The sequence below is a fragment of the Berghia stephanieae genome, chromosome 1, assembly GCF_034508935.2.
Source record: "Berghia stephanieae isolate SIO BIC M18660-M18661 chromosome 1, UCSD_Bste_1.3, whole genome shotgun sequence".
NCBI lineage: Eukaryota > Metazoa > Mollusca > Gastropoda > Nudibranchia > Aeolidiidae > Berghia > Berghia stephanieae.
In genome coordinates, this window is record NC_088360.1 from 60,501,017 (window position 1) to 60,509,236 (window position 8,220).

The 8,220-nt window shown below is 38.8% G+C and overlaps 1 long non-coding RNA gene across 2 annotated transcripts in view; it reads right to left on the reverse strand.

Moving 5' to 3' along the window:
* Positions 1 to 1,868: 1,868 nt before the first annotated feature.
* Positions 1,869 to 8,220, reverse strand: part of LOC144978783 (uncharacterized) — a 429,130-nt gene continuing 422,778 nt past the window's right edge. For both annotated transcript variants that reach the window (XR_013646595.1, XR_013646596.1), the window contains exons 3-4: positions 7,493 to 7,546; positions 1,869 to 3,381 (exon numbers count right to left, since the gene is read on the reverse strand). This is a non-coding gene — a long non-coding RNA (uncharacterized LOC144978783). The remainder of the gene's footprint in view (positions 3,382 to 7,492; positions 7,547 to 8,220) is intronic.

The following is an 8,220-nucleotide window of genomic DNA, read 5'->3' on the forward strand; positions in this document are numbered from 1 at the left end:
GTTACTATTGTTACCGCTATTTTCATACGATTGCGAATAAATTAAAATTCTATCAAGCGTTACTTATGATGACATGTGACAAATGAAAAACAAAATTACTCAATTAGGGTGTATAAGAAAATCAGTAGCACAAAGTCCTATTCAACTACAAGTTAATATAAAATCTAAGAACGAAATTTTAGAAATGGACTATGATTTTAATAATCTCTGAAAAGAAAAAAATGATAATGCATTTGCCTACAAAGATCAATTACATATCAATCCAGATAAATACATTCAAATTATTGTTTACTTTAATAATGATTGCTTGGCCGTAATATCAAATATTTGAAAACTTGATGGATCATATTTAAAGAAAAAGAAAATAAATTCTAGTATTTTAAAACAGTCTTTTAAGTTCCTGAATGTTATGCTTCATTTGTTATAAATCTATGACTGCTATAATAAAGAGTGAAATTAATTTTAAATTACTTGATATAAATGATGTAATAATAAAATATATTCCTATTAAAATTAACAAACTACATGATAAAAAAGTGTTGTCATGACAAAATTAAAAGGGCATTATCTATAGAACATTTTGCAAAATATTTATATATTTATAGTTAGGTAACATATCACACATTTTATACAAATGACAATAATAGTTATAACATTAAATTTATAAAAGAAATATACAAAACACCTGAATTTCAGTTTATGTATATAATGATAACAAAAGCGTTCTTGAACCTGTTTTTTAAACAAATTATAACATATTTTGTCAACATGTGCATTCTAACTAAATACTAAAATATCAAATTATCAAATTACTACGGCTGACTAAGAAATTTATTACTTGAATAACGATGAATATGAAATAATAAATTAAAACCATGTTTTATAAAAACTTAACGTACTATTAATATTTTGTACTAAGTGCATCACTCTTACCTTTCTTTTAAGAAAAACTATTATTACTTTGGTATCATTGCTAATAAATCAAAAGAGTATAGGCATCGCAAAATTAAAAGGGTAACAGAATATATCTATAGAAAGATATGTCAAGCGATCTGTGTAATGTTTTAAACAGAGAGGTTTCTAGAAACAAATCACTTCTTTAAGTAGTAAGCATTTACGTGTACAGAAAAAATATACTCAAGCTAATCAATATTAAATAAATGAATTGTTCTGTTTTTAAAAAGCTACTGTTATATTTGCATAAATAATGTTAAAGTATTAAATGAGTTTGAAATTACATTCCAATAAAACCAGACATTGATATGACTTTAAAATATTAGACAATAAAACTTATAGGCAATGAATGATACATGAATAAGAGATTAAAATAAGGTAAACTGAATGTTGGATGTAATGAAAGTACATTTATCAAAACTTTATACAAAATGAAAGCTATTTTATACAGTACGCGAGTCATTAACATTAAAATGGCCATTGAAAATTCTGAGACAGGAAAAAAATTTCGTTTAATTTTGATGAGATGACTTTTCTTAAGAAAATTATCTTTCTATCCAACTACAAGGTAATTGTAAGAGATATTCCCATATGTCATGTTGAGAGTTGATGAAATATTGTGAACAAAAAATTAAGATTAAAGAAAAATGACACAACACTGCAACTTGAAAAAATACGACAAAAACAACTGAAAATATAGGCTTGGAAAGGACGCGATGAAAGGAGCAATGGTGATAAGAGTCACCATTGATGGTGACAGAGTCAATGGTGATAAGAGTCACCATAGATGGTGAAAGAGGCAATGGTGATAAGAGTCACCATTGATGGTGACAGAGTCAATGGTGATAAGAGTCACCATTGATGGTGAAAGAGGCAATGGTGATAAGATTCACCATTGATGGTGAAAGAGGCAATGGTGATGAGAGTCACCATTGATGGTGAAAGTGGCAATGGTGATAAGAGTCACCATTGATGGTGAAAGAGGCAATGGTGATAAGAGTCACCATTGATGGTCAAAGAGGCAATGGTGATAAGAGTCACCATTGATAGTGAAAGAGGCAATGGTGATGATAGTCACCATTGATGGTGAAAGTGGCAATGGTGATAAGAGTCACCATTGATGGCTTGACTTGCTTGACTTGCTTGACTTGCTTGTCTTGCTTGCCTTGCAAGGTGGCAGGGACGATAAAGCCACTTCAAATGATCATGGCGTTCTAAGAGTAATTTTCAGGGTCAGATCGGCAGAGATTGCACCAGCAGAGCTCAAGATGAAGAAAGTATTGTTGATATAAAAGTGATGGCAGGGATGTAGATGATGGAAGCAGCAGCAGTGACAATGATGGTGAAAATGGCAAGGCAGGTGACGTGATGATGGGAATCACTCCGGCAGGGCTATGGTGGTGAAGATGATGATGATGGGAGGCGATTCTGATGGCAATGGTTGTGTTGGGAGGTGATAGCTTTGGAAGGGATGATGGGAAGTAATGGTAGAGTCATAGGGGTTGTGATAGAAGAGACCATGATGTGAGGTTAGTGGTAATAAGTGAAAGCCATGGCTTGGCGAAAATGATAGAAGCAGGTTCAACAATAAAGATCCAGTAAATGGCACAGTTCCAAACCCAGGGTCAAGGTGACCCATCCAGAAAGAGTCAAACAAATCACATCCCTATCCCCGTCTTCAAGACAATTGTAAATCAACATTCTGCCCAAACACATTCGGGCTTCCTGTAGGCCTCCAGTCCGCCTACTGCACTTGGGTATGGACATGAAACACAAACAAATACACCCCACCGGTAGAAGCACACTTATCTGTATTTCAAATCCATGCGAATGCCAACCACAATCATCTTGTCAACAAAGAACACGAATGTAACTCACCCGGCCCTAACCAGTTGGAATCAACTTGAACCCAAGTCCAGAACCACACCACCACCTTCACTTTATCACTGAATCTACCTCCAGCACCCTCAACCTCCCCACAACTTCCACCCACCACCACCTTCCTCGACGAACACAATCTCTACATCACAATCACTACAACCCCACCAATACCACCATCATCACTTCCTCCACCATTACCTCCCTTCACAACCATTGCCATCATCATCACTTCCATCATCATCCCTTCACCACCACAACCCTCCCATCATGATTTCCATCATACCGTCACCCAACAATGCCACCTTCACCAACAATGTCACTATTGTTGCTCCACCAACTACATCCCAATCATCACCTCGCCACCAACAACTCCTCCAACATCTTGATCACTGCCATTACAATCCCCGGGGCCCTCCAATATAACCCATCCCATTACTCCGCTGAATACCACATCATTCTCCATGACCTCACCATCCCTGCTGGCCACCGCCCCTACCGCCCACATATGGCCAATCTCGATTCCTGGAGCTTGATGACGTCAAATATCTGTAACAAAAAGTAACAGATCATAAAATGCAGGAAAAAAAATATCAGTTCTTTGACTTCACATCTAGTTCAACTTTTGTTGATTCTTGTCTAATCCTGGGGCTTTCTATCTTTCAAGATTTTCAAGGTTTGCTTCAACTAAGTCGTTTGTAGTCTTAGTATATACAAACTATTTTGCGAGAGAACTTGTCTTAGGTTATACATACTATTTGGTGAAAGGCCTAGTCTTAGTATATACATATTTTGTGAGAGGCCTAGTCTTAGTATATACATATTTGTGAGAGGCCTAGTCTCAGTATATACATAGTATTTTATAAAAGGCCTGTTCTTAGTATAATAAACATAATCTTTTGTGACAGGCCTAGTCTTAGTATTATATACATACTATTTTGTGAGAGGCCTATTTAACACCTACAATAAGACATTGATTGATATCATTCATGGTGCACAAAAAAGATGATCAAAACACATATTGCACGCTATTATTTGCAATTACTGCCTCGATGAAAATATTTACCTCGTGTCTTAGTAGTAGTAGTCGTAGTAGTAGTAGTAGTATTAGTAGTAGTAGTAGTAGTAGTAGTAGTAGTAGTAGTAGTAGTAGTAGTAGTAGTAGTGATGATGATGTGGTAGCAGTGGTTGTATTTGTAGTGAAGATTATGTTTTGGTGCATGTAGTAGTAGTTGTAGTGATGATGAGGTGGAGTTGACTGCATTTGTAGTAGTAGTAGTAGTGGTATGATGATAATGTGCTTGTGATTGTAGTTGTATTGGAAGTAGTGATAATGATGTGGAGGCGGTGGTTGTAGTAATAGCAGTGGTAGTGGTGTTGATGGTGGTGGCTGTAGCTGTAGTGATGATGATGTGGTGGTGGTGGTGGTTGTAGAGAGGAGGATGAGTGGCGGTGGTGGTTGTAGTAGTAGTGGTAGAAGTGTTGATGTGGCGGTGACGGTTGTAGTCGTACTGGTATTGATGATGTGATAGTTGTGGTTTCAGTGATGATGATGTGGTGGTTGTGGTTGTGGTAGTAGTGGTAGTGATGATAATGTGTTGGTAGTAGTGGTTGTAGTTGTGGTGATGTGCAGTGGTCGTGGTGTGGTGATGATATGTAGGTGGTTGTACTGGTGGTATTAGTAATGATGACGTGGCGGTTGTGGTTGTAGTAAAAGTTGTAGGATGATGATCTGGAGGAGCTAATTGTAGTAACGATGGTAGTTGTAGACAAAGTTTTATTAACGATAATGTGGTGGTGGTGGTTGTTGCAGTGGTGGTAATGATGTATAATGGTGGTTTTAGTAGTAATTGTGGTGATGATGTCATGGTGGTTGTAGGGGTAGTGGCAGTAGTGTTGATGTGGTGATGATAGCTGTAGAAGCAGTGGTATTGATGATGATGTCGTGGTGGCGTTTGCAGTAGCAGTGGTGAGTGGTGGTGATGATTGTAGAAGTAGTAGTAGTAGTGATGATGATGTTGATGATGGTGATGATGATGATGATGATGATGATGTGGTGGTGATAGTGGTAGTAGTATTAGATGTTAGAATTAGTAGAAGAAGTAGAAGTATTAGTTGTATGAGTATTAGTATTAGTAGTAGTAGTAGTAGTAGTAGTAGTAGTAGTAGTAGTAGTAGTAGTAGTAGTAGTAGTAGTAGTGTAGTAGTAGTAGTCAGAGACGCCAACTTTAAATTTGGCTCACAGGAGTTTCAGACACCACTCATAGGAATATCAATGCCGAAAGAGGAATTTCCGCACACAAGAGAAAGGAATTGGAATGTTACATAAACACATTGCCAAATACAATCCCAAAGTTCCCTGTAGTATACTGGTGGTAGTGAGGATGAGGTGGTGTTCGTGGTTGTAGTAATAGTGGTAGTGATGATGATATGGTGGTGATTGAAGTAGTAGTGGTTGTGATGATGATGTGGTGGTGGTGGTTGAAGTAATAGTTGTAGTGATGATGATGTAGTGGTGGCATAGTGGTTGTAGTGTTGTGGTCGTGATGTTGATGTTAGTGGTTATGGTGGTTGTAGTACAAATGGTAGTGATGATGTGGTAGTGGTGGTTGTAGTAGTAGTGGTAGTGATGATGTGGTGAAAGTGGTTGTAGAAGTAGTGGTAGTAATGATGATGTTGCAGTGGTGGTTGTTGTAGTAGTAGTAGTAGTTGTGGTGGTGGTAGTCGTAGTAACAATGGTAGTGATGATGATGTGGTGGTGGTTGTAGTAGTAGTGGTAGTGATGATGATGTGGTGGTGGTGGTTGTAGTACAAATGATAGTGATGATGATATGGTGGTGCTTGTAGTAGTGGTGGTAGTGATATGATGTGACGGTGGTGGTTGTAGTACAAATGGTAGTGATGATGATGTGGTAGTGGTGGTTGTAGTAGTAGTGGTAGTGATGATGTGGTGGTGGTGGTTGTAGTAGTAGTGATAATGATGATGATGTGGTGGTGGTTGTAGTAGTAGTGGTAGTGATGATGTGGTGGTGGTTGTAGTAGTAGTGGTAGTTGCAGTGATGATGATGTGGTGGAGGTGGTTGAAGTAGTAGTGATAGTGATGATGTGGTGGTGGCGGTGGTGGTTGTAGTAGTAGTGGTAATGATGATGTGGTGGTTGTAGTAGTAGTGGTATTGATGATGTGGTGGTGGTGGTGGTTGTAGTAGTAGAAGTGGTAATGATGATGTGGTGGTTGTGGTGGGGCTAGTAGTTGTAGTAGTAGTGGTAGTAATGATGGTGATGTTTTAGTGGTGGTGGTTGTAGTGATGATGTGGTGGTGGTGGTAGTTGTAGTAGCAGTGGAAGTGATGATGATGTGGCGGTGGTGGTGGTTGTAGTAGTAGTGGTAGCGGTGATGATGATGTGGTGGTGGTGGTTGTAGTAGCAGTGGTAATGATGATGTGGTGGTGGTGGTTGTAGTAGTAGTGACGATGGTTGTAATATTAGTGGCAGTGATGATGATGAAGTGTTTGGAAGGGGGGGGGGGGGGGGGGGGGGGGGGAGGTATCCTTGGAACAAATTGACCTCACCGGAATTAGACGGAAGTTGCCCGCTACCGAAATTTTTGGCTCCCGACCAGAGTTTTTTTCCGGTGAGACCGGAGTTTTGGCATCACTGATAAGTAGTAGTAGTAGTAGTAGTAGTAGTAGAGATTAGTAGTAGTAGTAGTAGAAGTAGTATTAGAGATCAGTAGAAGTAGTTCAGTAGTAGTAGCAATAGTAGTAGAAGTAGTAGTAGTAGTAGTAGTAGTAGTAGTAGATAGTGGTAGCAGCAGCAGAGAGTAGTAGTAGTAGTAGTAGTAGTAGTAGTAGTAGTAGTAGTAGTAGTAGTAGTAGTAGTAGTAGTAGTAGGGTAGCAGCAGCAGCAGAAGTAGTAGTAGTAGTAGTAGTAGTAGTAGTAGTAGTAGTAGTAGTAGTAGTAGTAGTGGTAGCAGCAGTAGAGTAGTAGTAGTAGTAGTAGTAGTAGTAGTAGTAGTAGTAGTAAGTAATAGTAGTAGTAGTAGTAGTAGTAGTAGTAGTAGTAGTAGTAGCAGTAGTAGTAATGGTGGTGGTGCTTGTAGTAGTTGTAGTATGTTCGTTTTTAAGGGATTTACGGCGCTTGCCACACATTTAGGTAATATCAGTGCCAGTAAAAAGGAAGAAAGTGGGATAGTAAAAATTTCTAGAATTACAATCAAAGTACCCAAGAAAAAGGGAGACAGAGGAGATTAGTTCAAATAGGGAACAGATGTAGATGTAGAGCCACTATCAATGTACTTAGTTTGAGATCACCTAAATGTCTCATCCTGACACAAGCACAGGTCCCCACTAAGAGGAACACACAGATAGGAGAGAGAGGAGAGAGAGAGAGAGAGAGAGAGAGAGAGAGAGAGAGAGAGAGAGAGAGAGAGAGAGAGAGAGAGAGAGAGAGAGAGAGAGAGAGAGAGAGAGAGAGAGAGAGAGGAGAAGAGAGAGAGAGAGAGAAGAGAGAGAGAGAGAGGAGAGAGAGAGAGAGGAGAGAGAGAGAGAGAGAGAGAGAGAGAGAGGGAGAGAGAGAGAGAGAGAGAGAGAGGGAGAGAGAGGGGAAGGGGTGAGGGGGTAGAGAGAGGAGGAGAGAGAAAGAAGACCAACAGACATTCCTACCTCAAAGAGAAGGCTCCAGTCCTATGAAGAATACACAATCCAATCCTGTCCATCCTTGAGAAAATAATAAAAAACGTTATTCTTGTTTATGTTGTGATCGAAGAAGTTATGTTTTGAAAGAAATGCAGTCTCACGACTAACGTTCAGATCATCTTTACAATCATTCCAATAGCTCAACTGGTTAACTACTAAAACAATGTGACAAGTTCTGTTCCCCTGTTGAGCCTCAAAAGCTAACTTCTAAATGAAGACATAGCACGAGGCTATTAATTGTGCAGCACAGACAGATCTTATGACACTCATGAGAGTTTATACTCATCAAACCAATTTCAATATATAACATTAGTAAAAAAGAATTCTACTACTATAACTATAAGCAATTTTACTTTGTAGTTGTTAGCTAAATGACGAGTAAATATTTTACAGTAAGGATAGAGACACAGTTTATTTAAATGGTGGGCCAGTTTTATTAATTTTATCACTTGTGAACTCTTTAAAACCATGTTTTTGGCAGGATACTTTGATCTTTATCACTGTTTCAGTTTCAGTTGGATGGGGAAGTGTGGCTCAGTGGTACAGTTTTTGTTTTGTACCCCAACGGTCCCGAGTTCGAATACCGGCTGCGCTGTGTGGCCTTGAGCAAGTCACCTCGCCCAAGCTCAGTTTGAAGTGCAGCACTGCGGCTGACGTCTGAGTTATTCCAGTATTCCCTTGGAATAGACTCTAAA